Source organism: Scomber japonicus, chromosome 8 (genome assembly GCF_027409825.1).
Source record: "Scomber japonicus isolate fScoJap1 chromosome 8, fScoJap1.pri, whole genome shotgun sequence".
NCBI classification, from domain to species: Eukaryota; Metazoa; Chordata; class Actinopteri; order Scombriformes; family Scombridae; genus Scomber; species Scomber japonicus.
Window position 1 is genome coordinate 7392212 of NC_070585.1, and position 12377 is coordinate 7404588.

Consider the following 12377-nt stretch of genomic DNA (forward strand, 5'->3'; position numbering starts at 1 on the left):
GGTATAGACAGCATCAAAGCAATTTTGTGGACCATGTACATGCTGCACATTTTTTTGAGTTCCAGACAATTATTACAAAGTATATCCAACACTGAAGACATAAAAGAGTCAAGGTAAAACCCACAGGTCGAATAATGCAGTGCCAGATGCAGACGTGACTAGCATTGACCGGGGCGGGGGTCCCAGATATTGTGTTTTTCGTGGCTCGTTGGTCTAGGGGTATGATTCTCGCTTTGGGTGCGAGAGGTCCCGGGTTCAAATCCCGGACGAGCCCTCAGGGCAGGAAGGTGGCTCCTTCTATTCAGTTGTCTCACTTCCTTTGGAACTGTTGTAAAGCTATCCTGACAAGAAGTTGAAAGTTCAACCAGTTCACCTACATTGTGAAGGTGACAGTTGGGTGTAATGCTGGTCATGCCTGAAGTGTTATGTAAAGTCTTTGCTGCCAATGCCTCAGGATCTCCTAACGCAGAGGTGTCCAAACTGTTCCATCAATGGGCCATGTGGCTGAAGTTTTTAATTGAAACCAAGCAGGAGCACACCAGACTTGACTCATTTAATCAACAGATCTTTGTCCTCTGACACTTGATTGGTCAAATCGTGTGCTCTTAATTGGTTGGAACAAACAACTGCAGGCAGGCAACCCTTTATGTAGAAGCGTGAATAGCATTCACCGGGGCGGGGCGGATCCCAGATGATGTGTTTTTCGTGGCTCGTTGGTCTAGGGGTATGATTCTCGCTTAGGGTGCGAGAGGTCCCGGGTTCAAATCCCGGACGAGCCCTCAGGGCAGGAAGGTGGCTCGTTCTATTCTATTCAGTCTCACTACCTTTGGAACTGTTGTAAAGCTATCCTGACAAGAAGTTGAAAGTTCAACCAGTTCACCTACATTGTGAAGGTGACAGTGGGTGTAATGCTGGTCATGTCAGAAGATGCCTGAAGTGTTATGTAAAGTCTTTTCTGCCAATCCCTCAGGATCTCCTAACGCAGAGGTGTCCAAACTGTTCAGAAGCAGCAGGACCAAGTAGGTATAGACAGCATCAAAGCGATTTTGTGGACCATGTACATGCTGCACGTATCCAAGACTGAAGACATAAAAGAGTCAAGGCAAAACCCACAGGTCGAATAATGCGGTCAAGCTAAATGCAGACGTGACTAGCATTGACCGGGGCGGGGGTCCCAGAGGTTGTGTTTTTCATGGCTCGTTGGTCTAGGGGTATGATTCTCGCTTTGGGTGCGAGAGGTCCCGGGTTCAAATCCCGGACGAGCCCTCAGGGCAGGAAGGTGGCTCCTTCTATTCAGTTGTCTCACTACCTTTGGAACTGTTGTAAAGCTACCCTGACAAGAAGTTGAAAGTTCAACCAGTTCACCTACATTGTGAAGGTGACAGTGGGTGTAATGCTGGTCATGTCAGAAGATGCCTGAAGTGTTATGTAAAGTTTTTTCTGCCAATGTCTCAGGATCTCCTAACGCAGAGGTGTCCAAACTGTTCAGAAGCAGCAGGACCAAGTAGGTATAGACAGCATCAAAGCGATTTTGTGGACCATGTACATGCTGCACGTATCCAAGACTGAAGACATAAAAGAGTCAAGGCAAAACCCACAGGTCGAATAATGCGGTCAAGCTAAATGCAGACGTGACTAGCATTGACCGGGGCGGGGGTCCCAGAGGTTGTGTTTTTCATGGCTCGTTGGTCTAGGGGTATGATTCTCGCTTTGGGTGCGAGAGGTCCCGGGTTCAAATCCCGGACGAGCCCTCAGGGCAGGAAGGTGGCTCCTTCTATTCAGTTGTCTCACTACCTTTGGAACTGTTGTAAAGCTATCCTGACAAGAAGTTGAAAGTTCAACCAGTTCACCTACATTGTGACAGTGGGTGTAATGCTGGTCATGTCAGAAGATGCCTGAAGTGTTATGTAAAGTGTTTGCTGCCAATGCCTCAGGATCTCCTAACGCAGAGGTGTCCAAACTGTTCCATCAATGGGCCATGTGGCTGAAGTTTTTAATTGAAACCAAGCAGGAGCACACCAGACTTGACTCATTTAATCAACAGATCTTTGTCCTCTGACACTTGATTGGTCAAATCGTGTGCTCTTAATTGGTTGGAACAAACAACTGCAGGCAGGCAACCCTTTATGTACAAGCGTGAATAGCATTCACCGGGGCGCGGCGGATCCCAGATGTCGTGTTGTTCGTGGCTCGTTGGTCTAGGGGTATGATTCTCGCTTAGGGTGCGAGAGGTCCCGGGTTCAAATCCCGGACGAGCCCTCAGGGCAGGAAGGTGGCTCCTTCTATTCTATTCAGTCTCACTACCTTTGGAACTGTTGTAAAGCTATCCTGACAAGAAGTTGAAAGTTCAACCAGTTCACCTACATTGTGAAGGTGACAGTGGGTGTAATGCTGGTCATGTCAGAAGATGCCTGAAGTGTTATGTAAAGTCTTTTCTGCCAATCCCTCAGGATCTCCTAACGCAGAGGTGTCCAAACTGTTCAGAAGCAGCAGGACCAAGTAGGTATAGACAGCATCAAAGCAATTTTGTGGACCATGTACATGCTGCACGTATCCAAGACTGAAGACATAAAAGAGTCAAGGCAAAACCCACAGGTCGAATAATGCGGTCAAGCTAAATGCAGACGTGACTAGCATTGACCGGGGCGGGGGTCCCAGAGGTTGTGTTTTTCATGGATCGTTGGTCTAGGGGTATGATTCTCGCTTTGGGTGCGAGAGGTCCCGGGTTCAAATCCCGGACGAGCCCTCAGGGCAGGAAGGTGGCTCCTTCTATTCAGTTGTCTCACTACCTTTGGAACTGTTGTAAAGCTACCCTGACAAGAAGTTGAAAGTTCAACCAGTTCACCTACATTGTGAAGGTGACAGTGGGTGTAATGCTGGTCATGTCAGAAGATGCCTGAAGTGTTATGTAAAGTTTTTTCTGCCAATGTCTCAGGATCTCCTAACGCAGAGGTGTCCAAACTGTTCAGAAGCAGCAGGACCAAGTAGGTATAGACAGCATCAAAGCAATTTTGTGGACCATGTACATGCTGCACGTATCCAAGACTGAAGACATAAAAGAGTCAAGGCAAAACCCACAGGTCGAATAATGCGGTCAAGCTAAATGCAGACGTGACTAGCATTGACCGGGGCGGGGGTCCCAGAGGTTGCGTTTTTCATGGCTCGTTGGTCTAGGGGTATGATTCTCGCTTCGGGTGCGAGAGGTCCCGGGTTCAAATCCCGGACGAGCCCTCAGGACAGGAAGGTGGTTCTCACTGTTCAGTTGTCTCACTAACTTTGGAAGTGTTGTGAAGCTATCCTGACAAGGAGTTGAAAGTTCAACCAGTTCACCTACATTGTGAAGGTGACAGTTTGGTGTAATGCTGGTCATGTGTACTCTGGAGGAGAGTTCAGAAGCAGGAGGACCAAGTAGGTATAGACAGCATCAAAGCAATTTTGTGGACCATGTACATGCTGCACATTTTTTTAAGTTCCAGACAATTATTACAAAGTATATCCAACACTGAAGACATAAAAGAGTCAAGGTAAAACCCACAGGTCGAATAATGCAGTGCCAGATGCAGACGTGACTAGCATTGACCGGGGCGGGGGTCCCAGATATTGTGTTTTTCGTGGCTCGTTGGTCTAGGGGTATGATTCTCGCTTTGGGTGCGAGAGGTCCCGGGTTCAAATCCCGGACGAGTCCTCAGGACAGGAAGGTGGTTCTGACTGTTCAGTTGTCTCACTAACTTTGGAAGTGTTGTGAACCTATCCTGTCAAGGAGTTCAAAGTTCAACCAGTTCACCTACATTGTGAAGGTGACAGTTGGGTGTAATGCTGGTCATGTCTACTCTGGAGGAGAGTTGAAAAGCATCATGACCAAGTAGGTATAGACAGCATCAAAGCAATTTTGTGGAGCATGTACATGCTGCACGTATCCAACACTGAAGACATAAAAGAGTCAAGGTAAAACCCACAGGTCGAATAATGCGGTCAAGCTAGATGCAGACGTGAATAGCATTGACCGGAGGGCGAAATCCCAGATGTCATGTTTTTCATGGCTCGTTGGTCTAGGGGTATGCTGGTCATGTGTACTCTGGAGGAGAGTTCAGAAGCAGCAGGACCAAGTAGGTATAGACAGCATCAAAGCAATTTTGTGGACCATGTACATGCTGCACATTTTTTTGAGTTCCAGACAATTGTTACAAAGTATATCCAACACTGAAGACATAAAAGAGTCAAGGTAAAACCCACAGGTCGAATAATGCAGTGCCAGATGCAGACGTGACTAGCATTGACCGGGGCGGGGGTCCCAGATATTGTGTTTTTCGTGGCTCGTTGGTCTAGGGGTATGATTCTCGCTTTGGGTGCGAGAGGTCCCGGGTTCAAATCCCGGACGAGCCCTCAGGGCAGGAAGGTGGCTCCTTCTATTCAGTTGTCTCACTTCCTTTGGAACTGTTGTAAAGCTATCCTGACAAGAAGTTGAAAGTTCAACCAGTTCACCTACATTGTGAAGGTGACAGTTGGGTGTAATGCTGGTCATGCCTGAAGTGTTATGTAAAGTCTTTGCTGCCAATGCCTCAGGATCTCCTAACGCAGAGGTGTCCAAACTGTTCCATCAATGGGCCATGTGGCTGAAGTTTTTAATTGAAACCAAGCAGGAGCACACCAGACTTGACTCATTTAATCAACAAATCTTTGTCCTCTGACACTTGATTGGTCAAATCGTGTGCTCTTAATTGGTTGGAACAAACAACTGCAGGCAGGCAACCCTTTATGTAGAAGCGTGAATAGCATTCACCGGGGCGGGGCGGATCCCAGATGTCGTGTTTTTCGTGGCTCGTTGGTCTAGGGGTATGATTCTCGCTTAGGGTGCGAGAGGTCCCGGGTTCAAATCCCGGACGAGCCCTCAGGACAGGAAGGTTCTATTCTATTCAGTCTCACTACCTTTGGAACTGTTGTAAAGCTATCCTGACAAGAAGTTGAAAGTTCAACCAGTTCACCTACATTGTGAAGGTGACTGTGGGTGTAATGCTGGTCATGTCAGAAGATGCCTGAAGTGTTATGTAATGTCTTTTCTGCCAATCCCTCAGGATCTCCTAACGCAGAGGTGTCCAAACTGTTCAGAAGCAGCAGGACCAAGTAGGTATAGACAGCATCAAAGCAATTTTGTGGACCATGTACATGCTGCACGTATCCAAGACTGAAGACATAAAAGAGTCAAGGCAAAACCCACAGGTCGAATAATGCGGTCAAGCTAAATGCAGACGTGACTAGCATTGACCGGGGCGGGGGTCCCAGAGGTTGTGTTTTTCATGGCTCGTTGGTCTAGGGGTATGATTCTTGCTTTGGGTGCGAGAGGTCCCGGGTTCAAATCCCGGACGAGCCCTCAGGGCAGGAAGGTGGCTCCTTCTATTCAGTTGTCTCACTACCTTTGGAACTGTTGTAAAGCTACCCTGACAAGAAGTTGAAAGTTCAACCAGTTCACCTACATTGTGAAGGTGACAGTGGGTGTAATGCTGGTCATGTCAGAAGATGCCTGAAGTGTTATGTAAAGTCTTTTCTGCCAATGTCTCAGGATCTCCTAACGCAGAGGTGTCCAAACTGTTCAGAAGCAGCAGGACCAAGTAGGTATAGACAGCATCAAAGCGATTTTGTGGACCATGTACATGCTGCACGTATCCAAGACTGAAGACATAAAAGAGTCAAGGCAAAACCCACAGGTCGAATAATGCGGTCAAGCTAAATGCAGACGTGACTAGCATTGACCGGGGCGGGGGTCCCAGAGGTTGTGTTTTTCATGGCTCGTTGGTCTAGGGGAATGATTCTCGCACATGTCGTGTTTTTCGTGGCTCGTTGGTCTAGGGGTATGATTCTCGCTTCGGGTGCGAGAGGTCCCGGGTTCAAATCCCGGACGAGCCCTCAGGACAGGAAGGTGGTTCTCACTGTTCAGTTGTCTCACTAACTTTGGAAGTGTTGTGAACCTATCCTGTCAAGGAGTTCAAAGTTCAACCAGTTGACCTACATTGTGAAGGTGACAGTTGGGTGTAATGCTGGTCATGTCTACTCTGGAGGAGAGTTGAAAAGCATCATGACCAAGTAGGTATAGACAGCATCAAAGCAATTTTGTGGAGCATGTACATGTTGCACGTATCCAACACTGAAGACATAAAAGAGTCAAGGTAAAACCCACAGGTCGAATAATGCGGTCAAGCTAGATGCAGACGTGAATAGCATTGACCGGAGGGCGAAATCCCAGATGTCATGTTTTTCATGGCTCGTTGGTCTAGGGGTATGCTGGTCATGTGTACTCTGGAGGAGAGTTCAGAAGCAGCAGGACCAAGTAGGTATAGACAGCATCAAAGCAATTTTGTGGACCATGTACATGCTGCACATTTTTTTGAGTTCCAGACAATTATTACAAAGTATATCCAACACTGAAGACATAAAAGAGTCAAGGTAAAACCCACAGGTCGAATAATGCAGTGCCAGATGCAGACGTGACTAGCATTGACCGGGGCGGGGGTCACAGATATTGTGTTTTTCGTGGCTCGTTGGTCTAGGGGTATGATTCTCGCTTTGGGTGCGAGAGGTCCCGGGTTCAAATCCCGGACGAGCCCTCAGGGCAGGAAGGTGGCTCCTTCTATTCAGTTATCTCACTACCTTTGAAACTGTTGTAAAGCTATCCTGACAAGAAGTTGAAAGTTCAACCAGTTCACCTACTTTGTGAAGGTGACAGTGGGTGTAATGCTGGTCATGTCAGAAGATGCCTGAAGTGTTATGTAAAGTCTTTTCTGCCAATGCCTCAGGATCTCCTAACGCAGAGGTGTCCAAACTGTTCAGAAGCAGCAGGACCAAGTAGGTATAGACAGCATCAAAGCGATTTTGTGGACCATGTACATGCTGCACGTATCCAAGACTGAAGACATAAAAGAGTCAAGGCAAACCCACAGGTCGAATAATGCAGTCAAGCTAAATGCAGACGTTACTAGCATTGACCGGGGTGGGGGTCCCAGAGGTTGTGTTTTTCATGGCTCGTTGGTCTAGGGGTATGATTCTCGCACATGTCGTGTTTTTCGTGGCTCGTTGGTCTAGGGGTATGATTCTCGCTTCGGGTGCGAAAGGTCCCGGGTTCAAATCCCGGACGAGCCCTCAGGACAGGAAGGTGGTTCTTACTGTTCAGTTGTCTCACTAACTTTGGAAGTGTTGTGAAGCTATCCTGGCAAGGAGTTCAAAGTTCAACCAGTTCACCTACATTGTGAAGGTGACAGTTGGGTGTAATGCTGGTCATGTCTACTCTGGAGGAGAGTTGAAAAGCAGCATGACCAAGTAGGTATAGACAGCAACAAAGCAATTTTGTGGAGCATGTACATGCTGCACATATCCAACACTGAAGACATAAAAGAGTCAAGGTAAAACCCACAGGTCGAATAATGCAGTGCCAGATGCAGACGTGACTAGCATTGACCGGGGCGGGGGTCCCAGAGGTTGTGTTTTTCATGGCTCGTTGGTCTAGGGGTATGATTCTCGCTTTGGGTGCGAGAGGTCCCGGGTTCAAATCCCGGACGAGCCCTCAGGGCAGGAAGGTGGCTCCTTCTATTCAGTTGTCTCACTACCTTTGGAACTGTTGTAAAGCTACCCTGACAAGAAGTTGAAAGTTCAACCAGTTCACCTACATTGTGACAGTGGGTGTAATGCTGGTCATGTCAGAAGATGCCTGAAGTGTTATGTAAAGTCTTTTCTGCCAATGCCTCAGGATCTCCTAACGCAGAGGTGTCCAAACTGTTCAGAAGCAGCAGGACCAAGTAGGTATAGACAGCATCAAAGCGATTTTGTGGACCATGTACATGCTGCACGTATCCAAGACTGAAGACATAAAAGAGTCAAGGCAAAACCCACAGGTCGAATAATGCGGTCAAGCTAAATGCAGACGTGACTAGCATTGACCGGGGCGGGGGTCCCAGAGTTTGCGTTTTTCATGGCTCGTTGGTCTAGGGGTATGATTCTCGCACATGTCGTGTTTTTCGTGGCTCGTTGGTCTAGGGGTATGATTCTCGCTTCGGGTGCGAGAGAGCATTGACCGGAGGGCGAAATCCCAGATGTCATGTTTTTCATGGCTCGTTGGTCTAGGGGTATGCTGGTCATGTGTACTCTGGAGGAGAGTTCAGAAGCAGCAGGACCAAGTAGGTATAGACAGCATCAAAGCAATTTTGTGGACCATGTACATGCTGCACATTTTTTTGAGTTCCAGACAATTATTACAAAGTATATCCAACACTGAAGACATAAAAGAGTCAAGGTAAAACCCACAGGTCGAATAATGCAGTGCCAGATGCAGACGTGACTAGCATTGACCGGGGCGGGGGTCACAGATATTGTGTTTTTCGTGGCTCGTTGGTCTAGGGGTATGATTCTCGCTTTGGGTGCGAGAGGTCCCGGGTTCAAATCCCGGACGAGCCCTCAGGGCAGGAAGGTGGCTCCTTCTATTCAGTTATCTCACTACCTTTGGAACTGTTGTAAAGCTATCCTGACAAGAAGTTGAAAGTTCAACCAGTTCACCTACTTTGTGAAGGTGACAGTGGGTGTAATGCTGGTCATGTCAGAAGATGCCTGAAGTGTTATGTAAAGTCTTTTCTGCCAATGCCTCAGGATCTCCTAACGCAGAGGTGTCCAAACTGTTCAGAAGCAGCAGGACCAAGTAGGTATAGACAGCATCAAAGCGATTTTGTGGACCATGTACATGCTGCACGTATCCAAGACTGAAGACATAAAAGAGTCAAGGCAAACCCACAGGTCGAATAATGCAGTCAAGCTAAATGCAGACGTTACTAGCATTGACCGGGGTGGGGGTCCCAGAGGTTGTGTTTTTCATGGCTCGTTGGTCTAGGGGTATGATTCTCGCACATGTCGTGTTTTTCGTGGCTCGTTGGTCTAGGGGTATGATTCTCGCTTCGGGTGCGAGAGGTCCCGGGTTCAAATCCCGGACAAGCCCTCAGGACAGGAAGGTGGTTCTTACTGTTCAGTTGTCTCACTAACTTTGGAAGTGTTGTGAAGCTATCCTGGCAAGGAGTTCAAAGTTCAACCAGTTCACCTACATTGTGAAGGTGACAGTTGGGTGTAATGCTGGTCATGTCTACTCTGGAGGAGAGTTGAAAAGCAGCATGACCAAGTAGGTATAGACAGCAACAAAGCAATTTTGTGGAGCATGTACATGCTGCACATATCCAACACTGAAGACATAAAAGAGTCAAGGTAAAACCCACAGGTCGAATAATGCAGTGCCAGATGCAGACGTGACTAGCATTGACCGGGGCGGGGGTCCCAGAGGTTGTGTTTTTCATGGCTCGTTGGTCTAGGGGTATGATTCTCGCTTTGGGTGCGAGAGGTCCCGGGTTCAAATCCCGGACGAGCCCTCAGGGCAGGAAGGTGGCTCCTTCTATTCAGTTGTCTCACTACCTTTGGAACTGTTGTAAAGCTACCCTGACAAGAAGTTGAAAGTTCAACCAGTTCACCTACATTGTGAAGGTGACAGTGGGTGTAATGCTGGTCATGTCAGAAGATGCCTGAAGTGTTATGTAAAGTTTTTTCTGCCAATGTCTCAGGATCTCCTAACGCAGAGGTGTCCAAACTGTTCAGAAGCAGCAGGACCAAGTAGGTATAGACAGCATCAAAGCGATTTTGTGGACCATGTACATGCTGCACGTATCCAAGACTGAACACATAAAAGAGTCAAGGCAAAACCCACAGGTCGAATAATGCGGTCAAGCTAAATGCAGACGTGACTAGCATTGACCGGGGCGGGGGTCCCAGAGGTTGTGTTTTTCATGGCTCGTTGGTCTAGGGGTATGATTCTCGCTTTGGGTGCGAGAGGTCCCGGGTTCAAATCCCGGACGAGCCCTCAGGGCAGGAAGGTGGCTCCTTCTATTCAGTTGTCTCACTACCTTTGGAACTGTTGTAAAGCTATCCTGACAAGAAGTTGAAAGTTCAACCAGTTCACCTACATTGTGACAGTGGGTGTAATGCTGGTCATGTCAGAAGATGCCTGAAGTGTTATGTAAAGTGTTTGCTGCCAATGCCTCAGGATCTCCTAACGCAGAGGTGTCCAAACTGTTCCATCAATGGGCCATGTGGCTGAAGTTTTTAATTGAAACCAAGCAGGAGCACACCAGACTTGACTCATTTAATCAACAGATCTTTGTCCTCTGACACTTGATTGGTCAAATCGTGTGCTCTTAATTGGTTGGAACAAACAACTGCAGGCAGGCAACCCTTTATGTAGAAGCGTGAATAGCATTCACCGGGGCGCGGCGGATCCCAGATGTCGTGTTGTTCGTGGCTCGTTGGTCTAGGGGTATGATTCTCGCTTAGGGTGCGAGAGGTCCCGGGTTCAAATCCCGGACGAGCCCTCAGGGCAGGAAGGTGGCTCCTTCTATTCTATTCAGTCTCACTACCTTTGGAACTGTTGTAAAGCTATCCTGACAAGAAGTTGAAAGTTCAACCAGTTCACCTACATTGTGAAGGTGACAGTGGGTGTAATGCTGGTCATGTCAGAAGATGCCTGAAGTGTTATGTAAAGTCTTTTCTGCCAATCCCTCAGGATCTCCTAACGCAGAGGTGTCCAAACTGTTCAGAAGCAGCAGGACCAAGTAGGTATAGACAGCATCAAAGCAATTTTGTGGACCATGTACATGCTGCACGTATCCAAGACTGAAGACATAAAAGAGTCAAGGCAAAACCCACAGGTCGAATAATGCGGTCAAGCTAAATGCAGACGTGACTAGCATTGACCGGGGCGGGGGTCCCAGAGGTTGTGTTTTTCATGGCTCGTTGGTCTAGGGGTATGATTCTCGCTTTGGGTGCGAGAGGTCCCGGGTTCAAATCCCGGACGAGCCCTCAGGGCAGGAAGGTGGCTCCTTCTATTCAGTTGTCTCACTACCTTTGGAACTGTTGTAAAGCTACCCTGACAAGAAGTTGAAAGTTCAACCAGTTCACCTACATTGTGAAGGTGACAGTGGGTGTAATGCTGGTCATGTCAGAAGATGCCTGAAGTGTTATGTAAAGTTTTTTCTGCCAATGTCTCAGGATCTCCTAACGCAGAGGTGTCCAAACTGTTCAGAAGCAGCAGGACCAAGTAGGTATAGACAGCATCAAAGCAATTTTGTGGACCATGTACATGCTGCACGTAACCAAGACTGAAGACATAAAAGAGTCAAGGCAAAACCCACAGGTCGAATAATGCGGTCAAGCTAAATGCAGACGTGACTAGCATTGACCGGGGCGGGGGTCCCAGAGGTTGTGTTTTTCATGGCTCGTTGGTCTAGGGGTATGATTCTCGCTTTGGGTGCGAGAGGTCCCGGGTTCAAATCCCGGACGAGCCCTCAGGGCAGGAAGGTGGCTCCTTCTATTCAGTTGTCTCACTACCTTTGGAACTGTTGTAAAGCTATCCTGACAAGAAGTTGAAAGTTCAACCAGTTCACCTACATTGTGACAGTGGGTGTAATGCTGGTCATGTCAGAAGATGCCTGAAGTGTTATGTAAAGTCTTTTCTGCCAATGCCTCAGGATCTCCTAACGCAGAGGTGTCCAAACTGTTCAGAAGCAGCAGGACCAAGTAGGTATAGACAGCATCAAAGCGATTTTGTGGACCATGTACATGCTGCACGTATCCAAGACTGAAGACATAAAAGAGTCAAGGCAAAACCCACAGGTCGAATAATGCGGTCAAGCTAAATGCAGACGTGACTAGCATTGACCGGGGCGGGGGTCCCAGAGGTTGCGTTTTTCATGGCTCGTTGGTCTAGGGGTATGATTCTCGCACATGTCGTGTTTTTCGTGGCTCGTTGGTCTAGGGGTATGATTCTCGCTTCGGGTGCGAGAGGTCCCGGGTTCAAATCCCGGACGAGCCCTCAGGACAGGAAGGTGGTTCTCACTGTTCAGTTGTCTCACTAACTTTGGAAGTGTTGTGAAGCTATCCTGACAAGTAGTTGAAAGTTCAACCAGTTCACCTACATTGTGAAGGTGACAGTTGGGTGTAATGCTGGTCATGTCTACTCTGGAGGAGAGTTGAGAAGCAGCAGGACCAAGTAGGTATAGACAGCATCAAAGCAATTATGTGGACCATGTACATGCTGCACATTTTTTTGAGTTCCAGACAATTATTACAAAGTATATCCAACACTGAAGACATAAAAGAGTCAAGGTAAAACCCACAGGTCGAATAATGCAGTGCCAGATGCACTGTGTGTGCACATTGTGCACATTGTGAAGGTGACAGTGGGTGTAATGCTGGTCATGTGAGAAGATGCCTGAAGTGTTATGTAAAGTCTTTTCTGCCAATGCCTCAGGATCTCCTAACGCAGAGGTGTCCAAACTGTTCAGAAGCAGCAGGACCAAGTAGGT

General features: G+C 47.8%; 23 non-coding genes across 23 annotated transcripts; all 23 read left to right on the forward strand.

The window, feature by feature from the left end:
* Positions 1–202: 202 nt before the first annotated feature.
* On the forward strand, positions 203–274 carry trnap-ugg (transfer RNA proline (anticodon UGG)). The gene has a single exon. It is a non-coding gene; the product is annotated as a tRNA-Pro (tRNA).
* A 433-nt stretch (positions 275–707) lies between these two features.
* On the forward strand, positions 708–779 carry trnap-agg (transfer RNA proline (anticodon AGG)). Its single transcript has one exon. It is a non-coding gene; the product is annotated as a tRNA-Pro (tRNA).
* A 415-nt stretch (positions 780–1194) lies between these two features.
* On the forward strand, positions 1195–1266 carry trnap-ugg (transfer RNA proline (anticodon UGG)). Its single transcript has one exon. It is a non-coding gene; the product is annotated as a tRNA-Pro (tRNA).
* A 413-nt stretch (positions 1267–1679) lies between these two features.
* Positions 1680–1751, forward strand: trnap-ugg (transfer RNA proline (anticodon UGG)). Its single transcript has one exon. It is a non-coding gene; the product is annotated as a tRNA-Pro (tRNA).
* Positions 1752–2187: 436 nt separating this feature from the next.
* On the forward strand, positions 2188–2259 carry trnap-agg (transfer RNA proline (anticodon AGG)). Its single transcript has one exon. It is a non-coding gene; the product is annotated as a tRNA-Pro (tRNA).
* A 415-nt stretch (positions 2260–2674) lies between these two features.
* Positions 2675–2746, forward strand: trnap-ugg (transfer RNA proline (anticodon UGG)). The gene has a single exon. It is a non-coding gene; the product is annotated as a tRNA-Pro (tRNA).
* A 413-nt stretch (positions 2747–3159) lies between these two features.
* On the forward strand, positions 3160–3231 carry trnap-cgg (transfer RNA proline (anticodon CGG)). Its single transcript has one exon. It is a non-coding gene; the product is annotated as a tRNA-Pro (tRNA).
* A 382-nt stretch (positions 3232–3613) lies between these two features.
* trnap-ugg (transfer RNA proline (anticodon UGG)) lies at positions 3614–3685 on the forward strand. The gene has a single exon. It is a non-coding gene; the product is annotated as a tRNA-Pro (tRNA).
* A 626-nt stretch (positions 3686–4311) lies between these two features.
* trnap-ugg (transfer RNA proline (anticodon UGG)) lies at positions 4312–4383 on the forward strand. The gene has a single exon. It is a non-coding gene; the product is annotated as a tRNA-Pro (tRNA).
* Positions 4384–4816: 433 nt separating this feature from the next.
* Positions 4817–4888, forward strand: trnap-agg (transfer RNA proline (anticodon AGG)). The gene has a single exon. It is a non-coding gene; the product is annotated as a tRNA-Pro (tRNA).
* A 408-nt stretch (positions 4889–5296) lies between these two features.
* On the forward strand, positions 5297–5368 carry trnap-ugg (transfer RNA proline (anticodon UGG)). Its single transcript has one exon. It is a non-coding gene; the product is annotated as a tRNA-Pro (tRNA).
* Positions 5369–5829: 461 nt separating this feature from the next.
* On the forward strand, positions 5830–5901 carry trnap-cgg (transfer RNA proline (anticodon CGG)). Its single transcript has one exon. It is a non-coding gene; the product is annotated as a tRNA-Pro (tRNA).
* A 626-nt stretch (positions 5902–6527) lies between these two features.
* On the forward strand, positions 6528–6599 carry trnap-ugg (transfer RNA proline (anticodon UGG)). The gene has a single exon. It is a non-coding gene; the product is annotated as a tRNA-Pro (tRNA).
* Positions 6600–7059: 460 nt separating this feature from the next.
* On the forward strand, positions 7060–7131 carry trnap-cgg (transfer RNA proline (anticodon CGG)). The gene has a single exon. It is a non-coding gene; the product is annotated as a tRNA-Pro (tRNA).
* A 349-nt stretch (positions 7132–7480) lies between these two features.
* trnap-ugg (transfer RNA proline (anticodon UGG)) lies at positions 7481–7552 on the forward strand. The gene has a single exon. It is a non-coding gene; the product is annotated as a tRNA-Pro (tRNA).
* An 815-nt stretch (positions 7553–8367) lies between these two features.
* On the forward strand, positions 8368–8439 carry trnap-ugg (transfer RNA proline (anticodon UGG)). The gene has a single exon. It is a non-coding gene; the product is annotated as a tRNA-Pro (tRNA).
* Positions 8440–8899: 460 nt separating this feature from the next.
* On the forward strand, positions 8900–8971 carry trnap-cgg (transfer RNA proline (anticodon CGG)). Its single transcript has one exon. It is a non-coding gene; the product is annotated as a tRNA-Pro (tRNA).
* Positions 8972–9320: 349 nt separating this feature from the next.
* Positions 9321–9392, forward strand: trnap-ugg (transfer RNA proline (anticodon UGG)). Its single transcript has one exon. It is a non-coding gene; the product is annotated as a tRNA-Pro (tRNA).
* A 413-nt stretch (positions 9393–9805) lies between these two features.
* Positions 9806–9877, forward strand: trnap-ugg (transfer RNA proline (anticodon UGG)). The gene has a single exon. It is a non-coding gene; the product is annotated as a tRNA-Pro (tRNA).
* A 436-nt stretch (positions 9878–10313) lies between these two features.
* On the forward strand, positions 10314–10385 carry trnap-agg (transfer RNA proline (anticodon AGG)). Its single transcript has one exon. It is a non-coding gene; the product is annotated as a tRNA-Pro (tRNA).
* A 415-nt stretch (positions 10386–10800) lies between these two features.
* On the forward strand, positions 10801–10872 carry trnap-ugg (transfer RNA proline (anticodon UGG)). Its single transcript has one exon. It is a non-coding gene; the product is annotated as a tRNA-Pro (tRNA).
* A 413-nt stretch (positions 10873–11285) lies between these two features.
* Positions 11286–11357, forward strand: trnap-ugg (transfer RNA proline (anticodon UGG)). The gene has a single exon. It is a non-coding gene; the product is annotated as a tRNA-Pro (tRNA).
* A 455-nt stretch (positions 11358–11812) lies between these two features.
* Positions 11813–11884, forward strand: trnap-cgg (transfer RNA proline (anticodon CGG)). The gene has a single exon. It is a non-coding gene; the product is annotated as a tRNA-Pro (tRNA).
* Positions 11885–12377: the final 493 nt, after the last annotated feature.